This window comes from Choloepus didactylus, chromosome 2, assembly GCF_015220235.1.
Source record: "Choloepus didactylus isolate mChoDid1 chromosome 2, mChoDid1.pri, whole genome shotgun sequence".
Classification (NCBI taxonomy): Eukaryota; Metazoa; Chordata; class Mammalia; order Pilosa; family Megalonychidae; genus Choloepus; species Choloepus didactylus.
This window is the reverse complement of record NC_051308.1, coordinates 203,206,160-203,219,156: the sequence shown is the minus strand read 5'-3', so window position 1 is coordinate 203,219,156 and position 12,997 is coordinate 203,206,160. Positions and strand designations below refer to the sequence as shown.

Sequence of the window (12,997 nt, the reverse complement as noted above, 5' to 3'; positions counted from 1 at the left end):
GGGTAGTAAATTCATTCTACAATCATGTTTATTCTTTAATTTAAATGATTCTTCTCTTTTGACAAGAAGATATATTCATCTAATCACTCAACAAAAGTTAAAGAAGACCTTAAGTTTCAGACATTGCTAAGCCTACAGATACTAACAAAATAAAGTGGTGCTTAACAAATATTAGATGCCTCCCTCCCTCCCCCTTGTTTTGTTTGCATCTAACAAAATGTTATTTAAAGCAAAGTAAAAAAGTTATATTCAAATATGATTAAATTGGATAAAGACTGCCTTCACTTGAGGAGCGAGGAAGAAAACTGCAGGGCTGAGAAGCAACTCCTTTCCAGATCTATACTCACCAGCTATGGCTCGCAGAATAACACAGCGGAGAAAATATTACACTAGGATTAGGCAGCCAGGATCTTCTATCTACTAGGTAGTCTTGGGCCACTCACTCTCAACTCTGAGCCTCAGCTTCCTCCTCAGTAAAATGGCAGAAATAATACTTCTCTGCCTATCTCACAAAAGCGCTGTGTAAAACTGTAAAATGTCCTATAGATTTATTATTAATGTAGTTTTTGTTAATGGTTTCCACATCAAGAGAATCAGAGAGAACTTTCCTAATGGCCAAGTTTTACCATGATTGAAAACCAGGTGCTAAGAAAGTACATTCTTAATTTCCTTCAGGCCATTCAGGAGTATTTAGTACATTCTTGAGAAATGACTTAAGCCCTGATGCGAAGAGACCCCATAGAAAGGCTACTTTAAAATTTAAAATCAGATTGATGCCAATGCAGAAAGGCTTGGGTCCCAGGTTCCTGAGTCTAAGGATAGAAACATTTCTACTTTTTTAGTTCAGTGCTCTGGGACACTTGTCCTGCAGCATTAGGCTCTAAACCTAATTCTCTCATTCCCTTCCTGCATGAAAATGAACAAGAATATTGGTTAGATTTGAGACAGAAACACTCATCAGTGGTCATCTTATTAGGATATAAGCCCTATGAGGGAAGGCCTGTCTCTGTTATTACTATAAAAAAAACAAAACCACTCTGGCTACAGTATGGAACAAAGATGAGGGGTTGGCAAAAGTGACCTTAAGATTCATTCTAGTGCAGATATGACTCTATAGTGACAACCACTGTATCTCTCACAAGATTAGACCTTGTATATCGTAGGTATTTAATAAATGTTGGCTGGTGTTAAACAGCAAAGCCCTTTTACTTAGCCCATCACTCTTAGCTTGGGAATGCTTTCATTTAGTGTCCTATTTTTATTTAGTGGTATTTTTTGCCCAATAGCACTGTCCCTAAATTCTTTAGCATTGCTGAACATTGAGTCTGTCCTAGTTAATCACCAATATATTATTTTTATCTTCTCTAGAACCAGGGTATTTTAGGATTTAGAAATGTATAATAATAGCTAACCTTTATGAATGTCTCCAATGTGTTAGGCTCTATTCTAAGTGCGTTACATGCATTAACTCATTTAATTTTCAAAACAATCCTATGAATTTGATAGTAGGTGTGATGGTGAGTTTTATGTGCCAGTTTGGCTAGGAAACAGTATAGAGTTATTCAATCAAACACTAATCTAGGTGTAGCTCTGGATGTATTTAACATCTACAATCAGTTGACTTTTTTTATTTTATTTTTTTAAATTTAATAGATTTTATTTTGAAATAAATTCAATATTACAGGAACAGTTGCAAAATCAGTACAAACCCCATACACAGAACTCCATCATGCCCCGACCCCTCTCCCCCGATACCCTGATCCACCGACTTTAACATCCTGTCACAGCACCATTTCTTCCTTTCCCTCCCTTTCTCCCTCCCTCCCTATATATCATCCATCATCTATTTCTCTGTCCTCTGAACATATGTGAGCAAGCTGACCATTATCTTTGAACAAACAATATAATTCACATATACCTTTCCCATGGACAAGAACATTCTTTTATGCAATCTCATTAAGTGCAGCTAAGAAGTTCAAGAAATTCAACATTGATACAAAGCTTACATTCTATATTTCCTTCTTTGTGTGTGTGTGTGTGTCCCATCTGTGTCCCTTTGAGCCTCCTCTCCTCCATCCTCAGATCACATCCAGGATCATCCTTGGCATTTAATTGTCATCTATTTAGACTGTCTTTTTTTTTCAATTGTGATATATAGCCTAAATCTTCCCATTCCACCCCCTCCCTAGCATTCCATTAGTGGGATTAATCACATTCAGAATGTTGCAATGCGATCACCTTCCCACCATCCATTTCTAGAAGTTTCCCTTCACCCCAAACAGAAACCCTACTCTCATTTCTTAACTCCCCATTGCCCCATCCCCCACTTCTTGGAACCCCTACTCTACTTTTCATCTCTTTGGTCATATTCTCTGATACTTTCTTTGTGTTTACTGTGGGGCTTAAATTTAACATCTTAAATCTGTAACAATCTTGTTTTTCTTTGATACCAACTTAACTTCAATTTGACACATAAACTATGTTTCTATACTCCATCACTCCCCCATCTTTATGTAGTTCTTGTCAAAAATTACATATTTTACATTGACTCCCAAACCACTGATTTATCATTACAGCTATGTATTTTAGATCCTGTAGGAAGTAAAGAGTGGAGTTATAAATAAAAAATATAGTAGTATTGGTATTTATATTTACCATGTGATCTTTACTGGAAATCTTTATTTATTCATGTAGTTTAGTCAATTGTTTAGTGTCCCTTCCTTTCAGCCTGCTCAACTCCCTTTAGCATTTCTTATAGGACTGATTACTGGTGATGAAGTCCCTCAGCTTTTGATTATCCGGGAATGTTTTCATCTCCCCCTCATTTTTATCCTCCAGGTGTTTGTGAATTCTCCAAGTCTCTGATGGTTATTGACTTCTATTTGTATTCCATTGTGGTCAGAGAATGTGCTTTGAACAAATTCATTTTTTTAATTAATTTATTGAGGCTTGTTTTTATGTCCCAGTATATGGTCCATTCTGGAGAAACATCTGTGTTCACTAGAAAAGAATGTGGGTCCCGGTGACCTGGGATGTAATATTCTATTTAAGTCTGTTAAAATTTTCTATATTTCTCTCTCCTTTCTTTGTTTCTCTGTCAGTAGGGCTCCCTTTAGTATCTAAAGTAGGGCAGGTCTTTTATTAGCAAAATCTCTCAGCATTTGTTTGTCTGTGAAAAATTTAAGCTCACCTTCAAATTTGAAGGAGAGTTTTGCTGGATAAAGTATTCTTGGTTGGAAATTTTTCTCTCTCAGAATTTTAAATATGTCATGCCACTGCCTTCTCGCCTCCATGGTGGCCGCTGAGTAGTCACTACTTAGTCTTACGTTGTTTCCTTTGTATGTGGTGAATTGCTTTTCTCTTGCTGCTTTCAGAACTTGCTCCTTCTCTTCAGTATTTGACAGTCTGATCAGAATATGTCTTGGAGTGGGTTTATTTGGATTTATTCTATTTGGAGTTTGCTGGGCATTTATGCTTTGTGTATTTACATTGTGTAGAAGGTTTCGGAAGTTTTCCCCAACAATTTCTTTGAATACTCTTTCTAGACCTTTACCCTTCTCTCCCCCTTCTGGGACACCAATGAGTCTTAAATTTGGACGTTTTATTTCATCTATCGTATCCTTGAGTTCCATTTCAATTTTTTTTTAATTTTTTCCCCCTTTTTTCTTTTGTTCATTTTTCATTCTGTGGTCCTTGAGGAGGCTGAGTTGTTGTTCAACTTCCTCTAATCTTGTATTATGAGTATTCAGAGTCTTTTTAATTTGGCCTACAGTTTCTTTAATTTCCATAAGATCTTCTATTTTTTTATTTACTCTTGCAATTTCTTCTTTATGCTCTTCTAGGGTCTTCTTTACGTCTTTTGTATCCTGTGCCATGCTCTTCTTCATGTCCTTTATATCCTGTGCCATGCTCTCGTTGCCTGTCTGTAGTTCTTTGATTAATTGTGCCAAGTACTGTGTGTCTTCTGATCTTTTGATTTGGGTGTTTGGGTTTGGGTTCTCCATATCAACTGGTTTTATCATATGCTTTAAGATTTTCTGTTGTTTTTGGCCTCTTGGTATTTGCTTTACTTGATCTCTAATTTGTCAGAACTGCAGCTTGGTGGCATACACTTTCTCTAACTAACCAGCAGATGGCGTCCGTGAGTCACTTATTCCCCTCAAGTCAGTTCTCCCCAACTTTGTCTTTGTGGTGTGTGGGGATCTGACTCTTGTGGGGTCCAATTGGTGCACTTAATTTGGGTGTGCTGTCAGTGCTGTCCACCCTGAATGAGGGGCGTGTGTCTGAGTGGTTAGGAAGGAAGGGCAGCTTTAATAATCAAACCTCCCAGGTGTTCCCAGAGATTTAAGGCTGTTCTCTGCCACTGACCCACAAGTCCTTGGTATTGGTGTAGGTTCCCTAGGATTTCCAAGCGGTTCCCCTTTCCCTGCTGTGCTCTTCCTGGACCTCTGCTGAGGGAGGGCTGTGTCACATCACAAGTGTGCGCTGGCCTCCATGGAAGCCCTGGGACGCCGGGCTGTGCAGGGGCGTTCCCAGCCTACTTCAAAGATGGTTGAATGGGATGCGTTAACTTCCCCCTTTCCACACAGCTCCGCCCTCCCATCTCCAGGACAATCAGCCGTGGGTGCATTAAAGGCCGCTGTCCACGGACGACACTGTGGCATGTGTGTGGTGCTGTGGGAAAGACTCCCTGTCACACTGGACTTCCCAGTGCGGCTCTGGGCTGAGGGTCTGGCCCCGGGCAGGAGCGTCCCCCGCCCGCCAGGGAGATGACTGCAAGTCGTGTGGTCCTTTCTCCCTTTGGCTCCCCTTTGCTCCCCTGGGCCTGAGACAATCAGCAGTGGGTGTGGGAAGGGGTATCCTCCATGCCAGACACAGAGGCGTTAGCCCAGCCCGCTCCCGCCGTGCTTCACTGCGGGGCTCTCCCCGTCATATGTGCAGCTGCTCCTGGGCTTTTTTTTTTTTTTAAAGAACTAGTCCGTCTCCAAACGTCAACCCACCGTTTCCCCACACCGCAGCGTGGCTGACGGACTTTCAGCCGACTCACTCACTCATTTCAGAATGCAGACTCCTGGTTTCACCAAATGCACAGTCCCTGTAGATTCAGCAGACCTTGTCTGGCTGGTGCTACTCTGCAACTGGTGTTCTGGGTCACTTTCTGGTTTTTATCTAGTATTTTTCATGGAGGTGTTTTTTTGCCCTGTCTCACCTAGCCACCATCTTAGGTTTTCCAATCAGCTGACTTAAAGTAAAGGAGATCATCCTTCATAATGTGGGCAGGCCTCATCCAAGTAGTTGAAAGACCCTAGGAGAAAACAGATTTCCCTAGACAAGAAATTCTGCCTCAAGACTTCAGCATCAGTTCTTGCCTGAGAGTTTCCAGCCTGCCAGTCTGCCCTACAGATTTCAGATTTGCCCATCCTCACAATTGCATAATTCCTTGAAAATAAATCTATTATTTTATAAGTACTGTTAAGTATTTATACCAGTGTATACACCGGTATATTAACGTGATTGTGCAGGAATCGTAAGCACAGACAGGCTTAGTAACTTGCTCAAGGTCATTCTGTTAGTAAGTGGCAAAGCCAGGATTCAAACTCAGGCAATCTGGTTCCAGAGTTCAACTCTTAATTACTAAACTATACTGTATCTGTGTAATACTATGTTGTATGGCAATCAATACTATATTTAACTAATCAAATTATAAACTATAAATGCAACACAACTAGGAACATTATTAGAAAACAACTTTTAGGTTCACTTTTTAAGTTCCAAAATTTCACAGTTTTTATGGCATTGGTAATGGTTTGAACCGTCTAGGTTAATCTGGAATTAGAGCCCAAGTGTCAAGTAGTTATTCAGATGCCAGCTGTCTCCACAGCAGGTCAGGTTTTTAAAAATTGAGAAACTTTCTGCAAAATATTTTTCAAAAGCCAGTTAAACTGGGCTTTGGCTAAGGCCCACGATGCTCTTGGAAACATGTTCATTAGAAATGCGTAAATGTTAGGACCATCGAACTGTATTAACACTGGTGTATCTCATCTCTAGGCATAGGCCCATCTGAAAGGCAGAAAGCCCTGAGTAATACTGTAAAAGTTTCCTTGCTAGGAGTTCCTTTTTCACTTTATATCTCTTAGAATGTAAACTAAAAGTCAGTTACAAATATTTGTACTCCTTGCCTTACTGTAACCTAGCAACATTTTTTAAAAACTGTAATTATTCCTGAGTATAAAAGCTACACAGAATAGTTTCAATGTAGTGTTTCTTTCTCATTGCAAACATAACTGCCATAAACATGTCCATCAATAATCTGAGGATATCAGCAAACATGAAATGTAGAAGCCTGATTTTTTAAAATCCTTGTTGAATCCAGCATTTATTTATTGAGTACCCATGGTGTGCTCTGAGTTTTACTTTTTAACTCTTTTATTTGGAAATTTTAAAACATAAATGAGTCCCCATGTTTCTATTTCTCAGTTTCAACAATTATCAACACAAGGATAAGCTTGTTTAATCTTCGTTCCTTCCAAAGTCCTTCCTTACACATTCCTGCCCCTCAAAAGATTATACTGAAGCAAATCCCAGACATATTGTTTCACTGGCAAAAACTTCTTTACATAACTGTAAAAGATAAGGACTTAAAATTAATAATAATTCCTTAATATCAAATATCCAGTGTTTAGATTTCCAGTTATTTTTTTAAAAACAGGTTTCATCAAATCAGTATGCAAAGTCCAGACATTATATTTAGTTGCTATATCTCTTACGTCTCTCTATTTTTTACTGTTGTTGTTTTTAAACTCTTTGCAGAGATAATCTTATTTATATTAATACAGAATCATTTTACATTCTTAAATCTGACACTAACAGATGCTTTATTTCAGTAAATCATAAAGGAAAAAAAAGGAAATGATTCAGAAATGTTTTTCATTAACCTGTCTTACTACAGCTGGAGGGTCCTGAAACACAGAAACTGCAACTTCCAACAAAGCAGTGGCTGTGGTTTCTTTTGATATGGTTTAACCGTGGAAAACCTGCAACTACTTGGAATGTGCTTTTCTTTTTTGAACAAATGTTTAAAAAGAAAAACACAGTAATTCTTAATTGAATAATTTAAAGACACTTGAAAATAAAGGTCAACAGTCTAAGTGGTGAGACTAAGTCCCTGGCTGGTACCAGGGGCAGGGCTCAGCGTTACCAAGGCAGAGTTCTATCCTGAAGCAGCGGCTGTGGGACAGCTGCAGTTCTACAGAAGGGCAGGGTCCTCACTCTTGGCCTGTCCTAAAACAACAGAGCTCGCCTGGCAGGACAAGGGGCATCCTGCATAGGTGGAAGGGAGGACAATGGTCAGGAAGGGTGTGGGTCTCCCAGGAGTCCCTGGGCCTTCACGTGTGCTTCCCCCACACCCCAAGAGTGCCCACTTTCAGGCTGCTTGGACCTCTGGGAATTAAAAACTCCAAGAGGGCCATGTGAAGTCTGTGGCAGAGAGGACTGCCACTGATGGGGGATGTCCCCGACAGAGAGGCCCTGTCAGGAAAGATTCATTCCAGATGCCAGACATTTGCTGCGAGGGAAATCAATTAATTAATCCAATCAATTAGCTTCATGTGGCTTAAGGTTTCTTTTCTAAGATATAAGCATGGCCTTTAAATATTTAACTAAGATCTCCACCACATTCAATTCCAACTTAGAGTTTTAGGTCTGACAGGAAGTGCCTGCCTACCTTCCTCTCTCCCAAGGTGGAAGAGCTTACGTTACCAATCTACAGAGGGGAAACATATATCAATCCCTGAGGCACTGATATCTTCCTGCCCTGGGGTCACCCAGTAACCCCTTTCCAGGGAGATGAGTTGTCACATGATGTTGCTGTTGCCAAGGCAGTCCAGAGGGATTGCTACAGGAACAGTCCTATGCTGCTGTTCTGGAATCCTCCTGGCTCTGAGGTATCCTGGTCATGAGGATGGCTGCTGCCTCCTGGCCTAGTTTCCAGCGGGCCATTTTCCAGTGCTGGCAAATGTCTCCTCTGTGTTAGTCTCATCCTTGCCACAGCTCAGGATCATGCTCTGCTGCCGGCTTTTGAGTCTCTTTGGAATTCTTATCTTGATGTGAATGTACTGGTTTCTGTAGTTGTAGCTGTTAATCTGGGGGACAACTTTCCCACTCCTCTGAATCCTCTGGTCTGTCTGAATCCCAGTGGGGATAATCACGCTGACTGTTTCATATAGGCCCTGGGCTCTGGGCATCCCACCAAGGATCGCTTGGGTGACAGAAATAAAGAGGTCAGAGTAGATGTCTGTGCATTTCTCCTGAGTACGGGGCTCTTATGCACCTGAATGTGACGAAAATTTCTCTTTCTGTCAGGTATCGTGACAGTCTGGCTATCCTCCACCCTAGTGGGTATTGGGATCACCACTCTCTTCTTTCGCTTGGCCTGTCCTGTTCCTCTGAGTATCACAAAAGGAGAAGTGATGATGGAGCCTCGGCTGCCCCATCTCCAACATGTGGAACACATCATAAAAGCACCTGGATGTATGGTTTCCATTCTGGAGCTGACTGTAGTGGCAGTATTGCACCTTGGTGCCAGGCTTTTCCCTTGGCCTTCGCACTACTCTCAAGTATCAGTGATGTTCACCGTGAACTCACTGACTCCCTTGGCAGCTTGATTCAATGTCAATGCCATGATGTACTCCTGAGGTTGATGAAATACACTCTGGAAATCTCCAAAAGACGCTGATGATGATAACTCCCCAAAGATCTTCATGAAGAGCAACTAGGGGTTGACAGTGGGCTCTCCCCACTTCTAGTGGCTGTGCCAGGAGCTGCCAATCCCAGGGCCAAAGCCAGCAGAGCCATAAGCATCACACTCCTTTCTCTTCAATTCATCACTTAGCACCTAATGAGCTTTTGCCAGCTGGGAGAACATCTCCTTGGCTTTGGGATCATCCTTATTTGTGTCTGGATGATATTTCTTAGCAAGATGGTAATAAGCTTTCTTGATCTCTTTCTGGCTGGCATCTCAGGGCACTCTTAATATTTGTAATAATCCTCTTTGGCCAAAGGGGCCCTTGTGTGGAAGGTGGTAGTATGAACAAAAGGGTAACTTTTCGCTCCTATGAGGTTGACACCGGCTCTCAACATCAGCAGTGCCCCTGGGCTTCAAGCTCCCAGCGGAGTGTATAGGTGATGATGCACAGCCACCAACAACCAGCATGAGAAGCACTGTGCCACTATCTTGGCCTGAGGACATCTCAGGTTTCTTAATCTACAAGTTCCCTCTCCTCCCCTTTTGCCCCCAAATTATTTACTGATATATAATAGATCTAGAGAGACTTGATCAGATCAGGTTTTTTTTGTAAAAATACTTCATATATACCTTCTATTGCATAACATTAGAAGAAACAACAACTGATTGTCTCTCTTTTTTGTGCTTTTAAGATGTATCAGTGGGTTCAAGTGTTGTTGGCCAGATCCATCCATTATAAAGTTCCTTGTCAGTTCTTCACCCAATGGTTAGCTGTCATTAATAATCACTGCCTAGATCTATTATTTCAGAAAGGGCAGCTTTATTTTTTATTTAGAATTTTTACTCTCTCACCATCTTTTACTCTTAACCTCATTTGTAAAAAAGGGAAAAGAACATGTAAAGTAACTAGCTCTGTGCATGGCACATGGTGGGCTTTTAATTGAAAAAGGGAAATAAACAACCACAAAAACTGCCTAGAACTCATGGGAAAAACAACTTTATAGATAAAGTTTTCCTGAATATCATCTTTGTGATGATCCTTCATTCACATTTCCCTAAAATACAAAAATAAAATACACATTATGAAGTCATCCTTCTTCTCAAATATTCAAATGCCAAAGAACAATGGGCTTTTAAAACAGTCTCATATCAGTTGTAGGTCTTGAAACAGTTAATATAATGGATGGACTGAGGGGGAGGAGGAGGAAGCGGCAGGTGTGGAAGGAAGCAACGTAAAGTGTATGCTTCATAGTGGCTCCAGCAGGCTGTAAAAGTCAAATGCCCACATTTCCTTCATCCTACAGCATGCCTTTTTGGTAGAGACCTAGTTTTTTTTTAAAGAAAATAGGCAATTAGGCAGGTGCTCCTTATGTGGCCCTATCACTAAATACACAAGCAAAGAAAAACAAAACAGAACAAAATACACAAGTGCTTTAACATTGAGAAGACTCTAAATAATGCACCAACATACTCTGAAGGAGTTCCTATTTAGTTTTACAAGCAGTGACTTTTCCCCCAAACTCACAATGCAAGTCTTACCCTGAGAAAAAGGAATGCTTTGTTTCTACTTTTTGTTTTATGGCTGAGACAGCTACTCTACCTGGCCTCTACAATGTTTAGAAAGAAAATAATTAATTCATATTGCAGCTCCTTCTCCATCAAATGTAACAATGCTCTGACATCCTCTCAGCTTCCAGGAAAATAGCTGGCCTTCTATAAACAGCTGCCATGAGTTTAGTGCACACCAGCATGTCATCCTATAAATTTGTCGTGTTTTCCTTGCCTTCAACATGCTCCAAATGCCACTTAGGAGTAGAGCAAGATCTAAAAAGTATGCAGAAGTGACCTCACAACCCCTGACAACCAATTCATTTGCAGATAGTTCTTGATAGAGCTTGTGATTAAATGTGCAGCGAGAAGTCTGAGAATCTCAAGATCAGCAAGAAATTAAACCCATAAGAAGAGACTTTGGGAAGATGGTGGAGTAGGAAGCCAAAGGCATTGGTTCCTTCACAAAAACACTACTGAACGGCAGGAACTATCTGAATCAACTATTCTTGAACTCTGGGAGTCTAGTGGAATATTTGCAGTATTCAAGGAAGAGGTGGATGAAGAGGCTGGTAAATATTGGTGAATTTTACCTTCCATGTGTTGACTACCATTCCCCATCCCATAAATGCCTGGCAGTCAGTTGTGGGGACTATAGCCTGCATTCCTGAGAACCTGCTGGTGCCAGAGTGGGCAATAAGGACCTAGTCCTACAAAAACTAGGGGTGTATGGTTGGATTATTGATCCCTGCTTTTGATGGCTGGGATGCCATTAAGGAAGGCAGTCATTTTTTCAAACCCCTCAGGCAGAAGCAGCAGAAGAATCTTAAAGAGAGAGTAACTCATCTTCTTTATAATCTCTTCCCTTTCCTTTCCCAGTTTGGGAGCAAAAACTGTGTGGAAACATCACAAATTGATGGCTCTAGCTCTCCAGAACAAAAAAATCCAGCAATCCCAGAAGAGAGAGAAAACTGGATTTCAGAGTTACAATAACATAATTCCCAGAATGTTCAATTTCTAACAAAAAGTTATAAAACACACAATGAAACAGGGAAATACTGCTAATTCTGAGAAAACAAGAATTTGATAGAAACCATACATGATGAAGTTCATACATTGGTACTATTAGTCCAAGATATTAAATCACCTGTCTTAAATATATTGAATGAGCTAAAAGAAACCATGGACAAAGAACTAAAGGGAATTAGGAAAACATCTCAGCAAAATGATGAGACAGAAATTATAAAAAGGAACCAAAAAAATATTCAGGAACTGCAAGGTGCAAAAATTGAAATGGAAAAGTCACTAGAGGGAATCAACAGCAGGTTTGAGCAGGCAGAAGAAAGGATCAGCAAACTTGAAGACAAGACCATTGAAATTACCCTGTGTGAGAAGTAGAAAGAAAGAATAATGAAGAAAAATGAACAGAGACTGAGGGACCTATAGGACACCATCAAGCATACCACATATACATCACAGGAGTCCCAGAAGGATGAGAGAGAGAGAGAGAAATGGGCCGAAAAAGTATGTGAAGAAATAATGGCTGAAAACGCCCCAAATCTGAAGAAATGCATGAATATAAACCTCCAGGAATCTGAATAAACTACAAGCAGGATAAATGCAGTGAGATTTATACCAAAACACATTATAGTGAAATAATAAAAAAGCAAAGATAAAGAGAGAATTTTGAAAGCAGCAAGAGAAAAGAAACTTGCCATGTACATAGGATCCTCAATAAGATCAATGGCAGACTTCTTAACAGAAACCATGGAGACCGGTATGCAGTGGGATGACATATTTAAAGTCTTTAAAGGAAAAAAAAGTCAACCAAAATTTCTATATCCAGCAAAATTATCCTTCAAGAATGAAGAAGAGGGAACAGGTGGGGCAGGATGGCTGCACAGGGAAGTGTGGAATTTAGTTAGTCCTCTGAAACAACTAGCATAAAGCCAGGGACAATTAGTAAATACTCTGGAACAACTGTTGGGGGACATCCGTGACCAGATGCACATCGTGCACCAGTCTGGAATGGGTGAAAAAGCTGAAATCACAGCATAAGAACTGTAAGTAAAACTCCCCAAACTGTGGAGCTGGTGCCCCTCCCCCACTGTCACAGCAGGCTGAGCTGAAACACTTCCCTGTGGGAAAGAGAAGCAGTCTGCTAGGAGGAAGGGAAGGTAGTTCAACCAAGCTCCAACTGCAGTTTTAGTTAACGAATCTGGACTGATGAGTGCAACTTATGAACACAGATGAGCCCAGAACAAGCAGGAAAGGAAACCGAGGTTCTCCCAGGAGAGAGGAGGTGGGGCTGCCAGAAAAAATATATATATAAGTAAATAAAAACAGAGGCTTTTGGAATCAGCTGAGCCCAGAATACTGAAAAAGGGCTGTGTGCCAAAAAAAGGGGCACACAGAACGAGGCACCAACTGTGATCTTGACCTGTAATTGGGAGGCTGGGGACTGGCTCTGAAAAGCAGATTTTTTCTTTTATCCTTTTTTCCCTCTCATTCTAAGCAGCTCATTAGAGAAAGCCTCAGGCATTTGCAATTGTCAGCATTGACCAAGGCAAGGGTGGAGTTAAGACAGTCAGAGATTCAAAGGAAAAACTCAAGTGTAGGAGATAAATCTCTAAAGGGCATATCTTCCCTAAGAAAAGCAGGAGGCGGGGCCCAGCTCAAGTGGCTGCCCTTCCTCAGAGAACTCAG

The 12,997-nt window shown here is 40.8% G+C and overlaps 1 protein-coding gene and 1 pseudogene across 1 annotated transcript in view; both read right to left on the bottom strand.

Moving 5' to 3' along the window:
- Positions 1-12,997, bottom strand: part of ZSWIM5 (zinc finger SWIM-type containing 5) — a 250,126-nt gene that overhangs the window by 68,032 nt on the left and 169,097 nt on the right. The window lies entirely within an intron of this gene.
- Positions 7,980-9,136, bottom strand: LOC119528189 (annotated as a pseudogene).